Here is an 8,449-nt window from a genome sequence, read left to right as displayed (position 1 = left end):
AGCGGGCACGGGGGGACCCCGCGGAGCTCCGACGGGCGAGGAACGAGCGCTTAACGCACCTCCCCGCTCATGATTTTTATTTCATACTTTTTTCCCCCGAAATACTTTTTTTCTTTCCTTCGGTATGTAAAAAGGGGAAAACCAGCTTTTCCTTTCAGTGCATTTCTTTTTCTTTCCCTTTTTACTCTCTCTGCGGGATTTTCGCAGGTACCTTCCCGTCCGGCGGCCGGGCTGGTTATCTGGCAGAGCTCACTAACTGGAGCGGTGGTTGTGTTTGCTTTTCAGCTTTGCCATGCCTTCGCAGCAGAAAGAGCAGTTTAAAGCCTTTAGAGAGATTGCTAATAGATGCCAGTTCCTTGCCTTTAGATTCTCTCCCAGCCCAGGAGGATTTAGGATGGGATTGGGAGACGAGACGCCATTTCAGGCTCCAAAACACCCTGTTTTAAAATGACTGCGGGTAAGAGGATTAAAACAATAATACCCTTCTCTTCTTGAAGGTTTTTTTTTTCCTCTCTCCCTCCTATAGAAAAGATTTCTTCTCCCAGAGCAAAACCGTTTAGACAGGAATTAAGGGAACAAGAAAGAATAAGAGGGGGGGAGAGGACCTTTTAATTTGAGCTTGATATTTTGTACAAATTCTGACCAAAAGAAAAAAAAAAAAAAGGGATCGGTCTGGCTCGGGACACCAGAAGGTTCCAAGTGCCACTTTCTTGTATTTATTTTTATTGCATATATTTATTCTTTTTTTTTTTTTTTTTTTTTTTTTAAGCAGAGGTTATGGGGTACCAAGTGATCGTCTCGGGAAAGAGAGGGAGGGGGTGAACCCATTGAAATCTATTCCAGCCTATTCGTGCCGCTGGCCCCCAGGAGCGAGGAGCGCCCCTCGCCCCGTGTTTCTCCCGCACCCTCGAAACCATCCACCCGCTCTTGGCCGCGAAACCGATTGGGCGAAACTCGGCGCGCTGATCGCCGCGATCTCTTTTCTCTTTTCGGGTGCGTTTTTCGGGGACCCGACCCCGGGCTGGCCAGGGCATCACCCCACACAAACAACGCGGAGTGTCCCTTTGTGCTTGTTTTGAGGTGTCCCTCCAGAGGCCACCAGCAGTGCCACCGCCCCCCGAGTGTGGCACAACGACTGATCACAACGACTCGCAGCGGGGCATGGCGGGCAGCCGGCTGGCGACGCTTCCCAAAATTCAGCGGCCTCCCTGGAAGCCCCTCCTCGCCCCTCAGAGCCCGGTCGGGAGCACAAACATCAACCCCGGGGGACAAAAATCAGCCCCAAAGCCGGCGATCTCTGCGGGGCTGCGGCGCTCAGAGCAGCGGGGAAGGGGCTCCGAGAGCGGGGGCTGCGCCCGTCCGGGCCGGGGCAGCGCCTCTGCTCCGTTCTTGCTGAATTGCCACAATTGCCACAGTTCCCAAGCCCTGCCACCGCGATGTCACCATTGTCTCGACTCCCTGCTCGCTGCGAGCACGGGAGATTTTGTCATGACTTCGACGGAAAATTTAATTCCTCCCTTCCCCTCGAAGTTTCCCCTCTGTCTTCGGAATATATTCCCGAGCTTTCCAGCGACGGGATTCCTGCCGTTTAACCAGCCCCCACAAATAAATAATTGCGTTTAATTCGGCGTTTATTCGCAGAAACGAGTAAACAGCGCGTTTAGCGCAGCTCGGAAAAGTGACCCCGGCTTGTGAGCGGGACCGATTTATCACATCTCCCCCCGCCCCGAGGTATCGATGGGGCAAAGCACCGGGGAATCGCACTGCTCGTGCCCGGATTACAGGGGTTTCTTCCCCAAAACGCGGGGAAGGGAGGGAGGGATGCGGAATGTGCAGGAGGAGGGAAGACAGCCCCGGGGGGATCCCTCAGGAGCATCCCCACCCACCCCGGGGCTCCTCAAACTTGTGTCTGGCACCGGCTCCGACACAAAACCCCGGCTCGGCTGGGCGAGAAATGGTTCTTTTCACCCCTGCCAAAATAATAATAATAATAATAATAATAATAATAATAATAATAATAATAATAATAATAATAATACCACCGCTAATAATAACAATAATAAACAACGGAGGAGACGAGTGTAGATACCGGGCAAATTTTTCTCTGTGAGTTTTGCCTCACAGAACAAAATGAAATATGGAAATAAATAAATCTGCCACCCCGACTCGATCCTGCACTTCGAGACGGGGTGGGAGGAATTTATTAGTTCGCCATGTAGCAAGGAAATTTTAAGTTTCCATGATATTAACGGTAGTATTTTTGGCAAACTGTCTGGGACTTTACATGTACCAAAAAATCTCCTTCAAAGACAATTTTTAATGTTTTTTTCTAAGTAAACCGTGAATTTCAGGCTTCCATGTAGGCTTTAAGCCCCCTCACCTGCATAACGGGAAGAACAGCTGCTACTTTTAATTTGAAAAACTGCTTATTTTGTGGGGGGAAAAAACCCCAAACAAAAACCTAACCAAACAACAAAATAGTGGAACGATCAGTGTATAATGCTGGAAGAAAATTGTGGTTTTCTCATTTTATTTAGAAATACATATAATTTCCTTATCTCGGGTATTGAACACACACCACTCCATCCCCATCCCCATCCCTGCAGAATAATGTGTTTGCATTTGCACAGAAATCGTGGTCCTTTCCTTCAGAACAACTAAAATCAAAGCCAGGCTGGTTATGTTTTAAACAGCTAATGCATTAACTCCCTCTCTCTCTCTTTGTGGTTTCTTTTTTTTGTTTGTTTGTTTGATCGTTTGGCTTTTTTTTTTTTTCTTTTGCCCTTTTTTTTTTTTTTTTTTTTGGTGTGAATTTTATAATATCTCATGCCAGGATAGTAAACTGTGCTAAAGAAGTGAAATTTTAATTTTAGGCTGAATAATGACAAATAAAGCTTCATTTTTGGAAGATGGTCAAGGAAGAAAACTCAGACCACTGACAAACCTCCTAACCCCCGGATCTGTGGCAAATACAGTGCGAGGAATTTCTGCTTGCCTCAAATTATAATGGCAACAAGGTCTTAAAATAGCTACTTAACTAAATCAAGGCCACTTTGCTGCTTGGTTTTATTTTGGATTGTTTTGGGGTTCTCCCCCCCAATCTCTCTCTCTCTTTTTTATTTTTTTGGTTTTTTCTTTTTTTTTCTTTTTTTTTTTTTTCCTTTTTGGTATGGGGCATCTTTTGGGGGTTTGAAATGTTCCAGACATTGTCCAGTACTTTGTCCCCGACGCCAACCGCATTCGTGTGAGACCGAAAGGGGATTAACTTGTGAACTTTTAAAAATCAGAACTTAAATGAGAGGCAAATCTAGGCCACAGCTCATTGTGGGAACCGTTTCTTAAGCAATTAAAGCGAGAAGAAATTCCTCGCAGCCTTTTTCCTTAAAGCAGCTTTCTGAAGGATTTAAGGAGGACTAGTGTCCGGTCCATCAAGAAAGATTTAAACTGCACAGTGATATAGAAAATCTCCACTTGCTCTTATTTAAAGGGGCACTATCACCATTTCCATAAGACCCTTGACATTGTTTCTTTAATCTTGTTTATAAACTTAAACAGATTTAAAAAGTTTTTTTTTTCCTCTTCTCTGCCTCCTTTTTTTTTTTTTCATGAATTCATTGAAAATATATTTGATGCAGTATTTGAAAAGAGACCAAAATAGGCTCTCAGTTGGCTCACAGTTAAGGATTTTCTGTTACTAAAAAGTCTCAAGCCACAGCTTGCTGCATTTCTCCTTTTGCTCTTGGAGGTTTGGAGGAAAGTGAGATTAGTGGGAAGAAGAATTTATATTTTTTTTCCTTCTGGGGTCAAGTATGCAATAAAAGTTTCTTTCTCCCCAAATTAAGAGGACACAAAGCACCTTTTCCCCCCCGAAATCGACTCAAACCTTGATGCAATATTTGTGGTTTAGCACATTTTCCTTTGGCTGAGGGTAGAATTATATTCTAAGCAGCCTCCTGTAATGTCAGGTTTCTTTTTTTTATTCCCTCCTTTCTTTTTCTTTGGCCCACTAGTGCTCCCTCCTTAAGTCCTGGCTGTTGGGGCTGGTTCCTGCCCGTATTTAGAGGTCAGCCAGTATTTCTTACAGTTTTTTCCAATTTGAGCTACTTGACAATGTTTTCTGCACTGCATTCAAAAAAATACCTGCTAACCGTATTCCAGAAAAACCAGTTGTTCCCTTTTAAGTCTTAAAAAGAAGAAGAAGGAAAAAAAAAGAGAGAGAGTGAACACCTTGGAGTCACCAAAGCTTTTGGTGCTTATAGCTAATTAATAGCCCTAATGATATTTTTCCAAGTCCATGAATACATTATGTTTGCAATCCAAAAAGCGTTAGCCCCATTCAAGGGTACTTCAACATCTGCTCATTTAAGGGCAATTAATCATTTTGATATATGGTTTAAAATTGACTGCTTCCAAGGGACTTTTTTTTTTGACAAGAATAACAAAGCAATTTGCCAGGAGCCATCTTCTGGACATGTTATTAGCAGAGCCTTCATCTTAAAGAGGGTTTAAAAAAAAATCCTCAGATTTAGGTACCTGCTTTAAAGGGAACCCAACACCTTCTCTCTGCTGCTTGCTTTCCTACACTTCCTCCAGTTCTTCATCCAGCTTTTCATTTTTCTGTCAAGAGTTAGAGAACACTTCCATCCAGACCTAAAGTTTAAACCTGGACTGCAGAGGCATGTGAGTTTATAATTTTGCCCCTCAAGGAGAATGTGAGCTGAATATTACAAAATACAGAGCAAGCTCATCTCCTCCTCTCATTTCTGCTCTCTCTTAATTGTGATAATAACTAGTTTTGTGTTTTTGAGTAAAAAAATGCTTCATCTTCATATTCCCTCATTGGTCTCAACCTTCTCTCAAATGCAGCCAAGGAATTTTGAATTTATTTATTTTTTTTGCTATTAACTGCAGTTCGTAACTGTAATAAGCCATTCCTTAGTTTAGCCTATTTCTCGAAAAATACCTGTAAGGAATCAAATCTACCAAGAGCATTAGGTGAAAACAGCCAAAAAGATCAATTTTTTCAGCCTGTGGTTCCTGGTAAAAGTGTTAGCTGAGAGAATGTAAAGGGGAAGTCTCTCCCGTGCAGGGAATTTAAAGTATAGTTATGACAGGCAGATCTACTTATTTATTTATTCACTGAATCCCAGCTGTGTTCAGAGGCTCTGGCCAAACAGGGGGCCCTTTCCAGCCCGGGAGCTGCAGATGAAGGAGGGCATCCAGGGCAAAGGAGATAAGCAGGAAAGGTGATGAGAAAAGGCAAATGAATAGAGGAGGGATGTGCCCAGCAGAGTCTGGAGGAGAGGCCTCCCTCAGCTGAGTCCCTGCCCTCCTGGCAGAAATGGATTTCAGGGTCCATCTCCCCTTGGGGACACTTCTGCTCTGCTCTGTCACAAAGGCACAGGTGTCTCTCCCCCTGTCTTTTCACAGCCTGCCTGGAAAGAACCAGCAAAATCGAAATTTTTGTGTCAGGAGGGCTCCTCTTTAATTTAAAATGTTACTAATTTGTTTTCTGTCTGGATGCACCAAAAATTGCCTTTTTGTTAATACCTGGGTTGGATTCAGAGCCCTTTATCTGTGGCTTTATTCTGGTCTGGGGCCATCCAGTGCCCAAGCTACTCCTTATGCTCATGCAGTTTTTATTCATCAGTCTGCAGCCAATGGAATGCCATTATTTGCTTAAAAAAGGTTATGTAAATGAGTGGAGGTGATTTAAAAAACATCCCACTTCTGGAAGATTTGGGTTTTTATCAGGAATTTGAAGGCACCTTCCAAGTAACTAAGTACCCTGGAAAAAAAATCCAACCAGGGGAGGAATGTGGGTGGTTCTGAGTTGGCCCTGCTGCTGTGGTGTGTTGCAGTTGTAGTTTGGGTATGAGGCATCTCCTGTTCTTTGAGGATGGAGTGGTGGGGGCAGGTGACATCCCTCAGGCCATGTGGGGGACACAGCATGGGGGGGAGGTTGGTCCATCAGCCACCACACGGCCAAAAGGACCTGGGAGCTCCTGTGTTTTTAGATCTCCTGAGAAAAGTGTTCCTCCTCCCCAGTGGGGCTGCAGAAATGGCAATTTAAAGTCATTGTAGACCCTTCACCTTTGTATTTTACTGGGTTTTTTTTCTTTTTTTTATGTTTTTGCTGTATTATACAGACAAAAGGCAGGGAAGCATCTGAAAGCAAGCCACTTTCCAGCCAGGCCCACAGATGAGGAGGGCTGGAGCACAGGCTGAAGGTTCAGACCATCTGCTGCTGCTGGAGGAGGAACTGGGGAAGCTCCTTGTAAAGGCTGGGCAACATGGTGGGGTTTGGTGTTTTTTGGTGTCTGTCTCACCCATGGATTAATTTAGGGGAAAAGAATCTCTTGGGGTTTTACTGAAACCTGGTCCAAACCTATCCACCAGGCAGCTCCACAGACATCCTTTAAAGCTTGGCTGTGCCTGGAATTTCAATGTTCTCCATGCTCAGGGGATGCAGGTTGGGATGCTGCCTCTTCTCTGGCAGGTGTTTCCTGGCCAGAAAAGCCTTTCCTTGCCTGCTTGAGGGGTGGAGAGCTCTCCATTGTTATTCAGACCCTGATGGGACTCATGGAGAGAAATGTGAATGTGGAGGAAGGCTGTGATAGGGATGTTACAGCTCCTGGAGGTCTGGAAATGTTCTCCAAGCAGAAAACAAACTTCAAGAAGTTGTTTATACTCAGGCCCTCCCCATGAGCTTGGCATGGAGAGACTGCATCTTCCAGCTTGAGACCCTTCCCACATGAGAAGCAAAGGTGGTGAAGTAGCAAGGCAGTCTCTCTGCTTGGGTTCCCCTTGCAGCACCCCATAAGTTGGGCAGACGTCAACAGCTGGGGGATTTTTTGTTTGTTTGTTTGTTTTGGGGTTATGGTTGTTTTTGTTTGATTTTTGTTTTTGTTTTTGTTTTGTTTTAAGAGTGCAAGGTATATCCATAAGAGGACCTGCATCCTCTGGGAACAAATGATGCACCTGCCTGCATGGGCACAAGTCATGTAAAGAGTTTGGGGCAGTGAAGGTGTTTCTGACCCTGATTTTCCTTAAGCCACTGCTGTATCAGCCCTCTGCTCCTTTAGCTGAGGCCCAGCTCTGCTCTGGGGGTGCTTTGAATCCAGCATCATTTTCTGCTGTGGTTTATCCCCCAGAGAGCTGCTTCTCCTTGTCCTCAGGAAAGACATTACTCTTGCAGCTTGGCTGCTCCAAGTGTGCACTCAGGCTCCTTTTATACTGAGAGCTGGGTTATCCCAGCTTTCCATCCCTGAAACCACAGGGGGGCTTTGCCATTGGCACCCAGGATTTGTCCCTCAGCAGCAGATCTGACCCAGAGCTGGATCTCCCTAACCAGAAATCCCAAATATTGATCTCTTGGACAACAGTGCAGGCTCTGCCAGCCCTGGCAGTGAGGCTGGATGCAGCTCAGTGCTATTTTGCTGGTGCAAACCCCAAGTAATTTATTCAAAAGCAATGATATTTATCTAGATTTACATCATTTAGCACTAAGTTCAGTCCTTCAGTAACGGATGCTCAAATGCATGACTGCATTTATTTTGTCCCTACCTCTGAGCAAAATGACAGATACGTTTCCTGGGGGATAAAATCCATCTCCCAGGCACACAGCCAGGCTGGCTGTGTTTTCTGCAGCACAAATTTCAAGGGCACGAGAGGACTGGGGAAAAGGAACTTTTCCTCCCAGACCAGGAGCATGGCCCATGCCACCTGCAGCAGCATTTGTGCACCAGTGGCTCCAGCCTTGTGCTGGGTGTTGGAGCAGCTGGAGGAAGTGTTCCATCCCAGTTTCCCTGCACTGGTGCCAGTTTTGGGGATGTGGTGGCTGCTGCAGGCACCAGCCAAGGCTGCGCCATCCCCTGTGCCACCCCACCTCAGTGGGTTTCTCTGAGGGGGCGGCACAGGAGGGGAGAGGAAAATGAGCCCTGCTCAGTTTTGTGTAACACGACATGAAATATGTTAGGTAAACACCTTATTAGAAATGATTTGTCATCCCTCTGCCTCTCTCAGCTGCATGTAACTCTATCTCCAGACTATTATAGTATCAAATATATTTTACAAGAGTTTTACCTACAGGTGACTTGCTCTTTATTACTGGATGTAGGCAAAATCAATATTTTAGTAACTAGAAGATCATTTATTTTGCTTTTTGAAACATTTTTCAACAGTGGGAGAGCAGCTAAAGCCTGTGAAGCTATGATTAAGAGCCCCAAACTCTACCTTTCTTTCCTTCTATGCCTCCTAACCCATTTATTGACTTAAATAGGTAATTTCCAAACCCAGAACATCATCCTGAACAGCCACTGCTGGTGCATGGTGTTGGTTTTTCTTTTCTTTTTTTGGAGTTTTTTTCCCCCCTTGCAGACAGATAATTCTTTAAACTTGGATAATTTCAAGAGGGAATCAACTTAATATAAATATACCTGTCACTGGT

The sequence above is a fragment of the Zonotrichia albicollis genome, chromosome 8, assembly GCF_047830755.1.
Source record: "Zonotrichia albicollis isolate bZonAlb1 chromosome 8, bZonAlb1.hap1, whole genome shotgun sequence".
Lineage (NCBI taxonomy): Eukaryota > Metazoa > Chordata > Aves > Passeriformes > Passerellidae > Zonotrichia > Zonotrichia albicollis.
Note: the sequence above shows the minus strand (reverse complement) of the source record.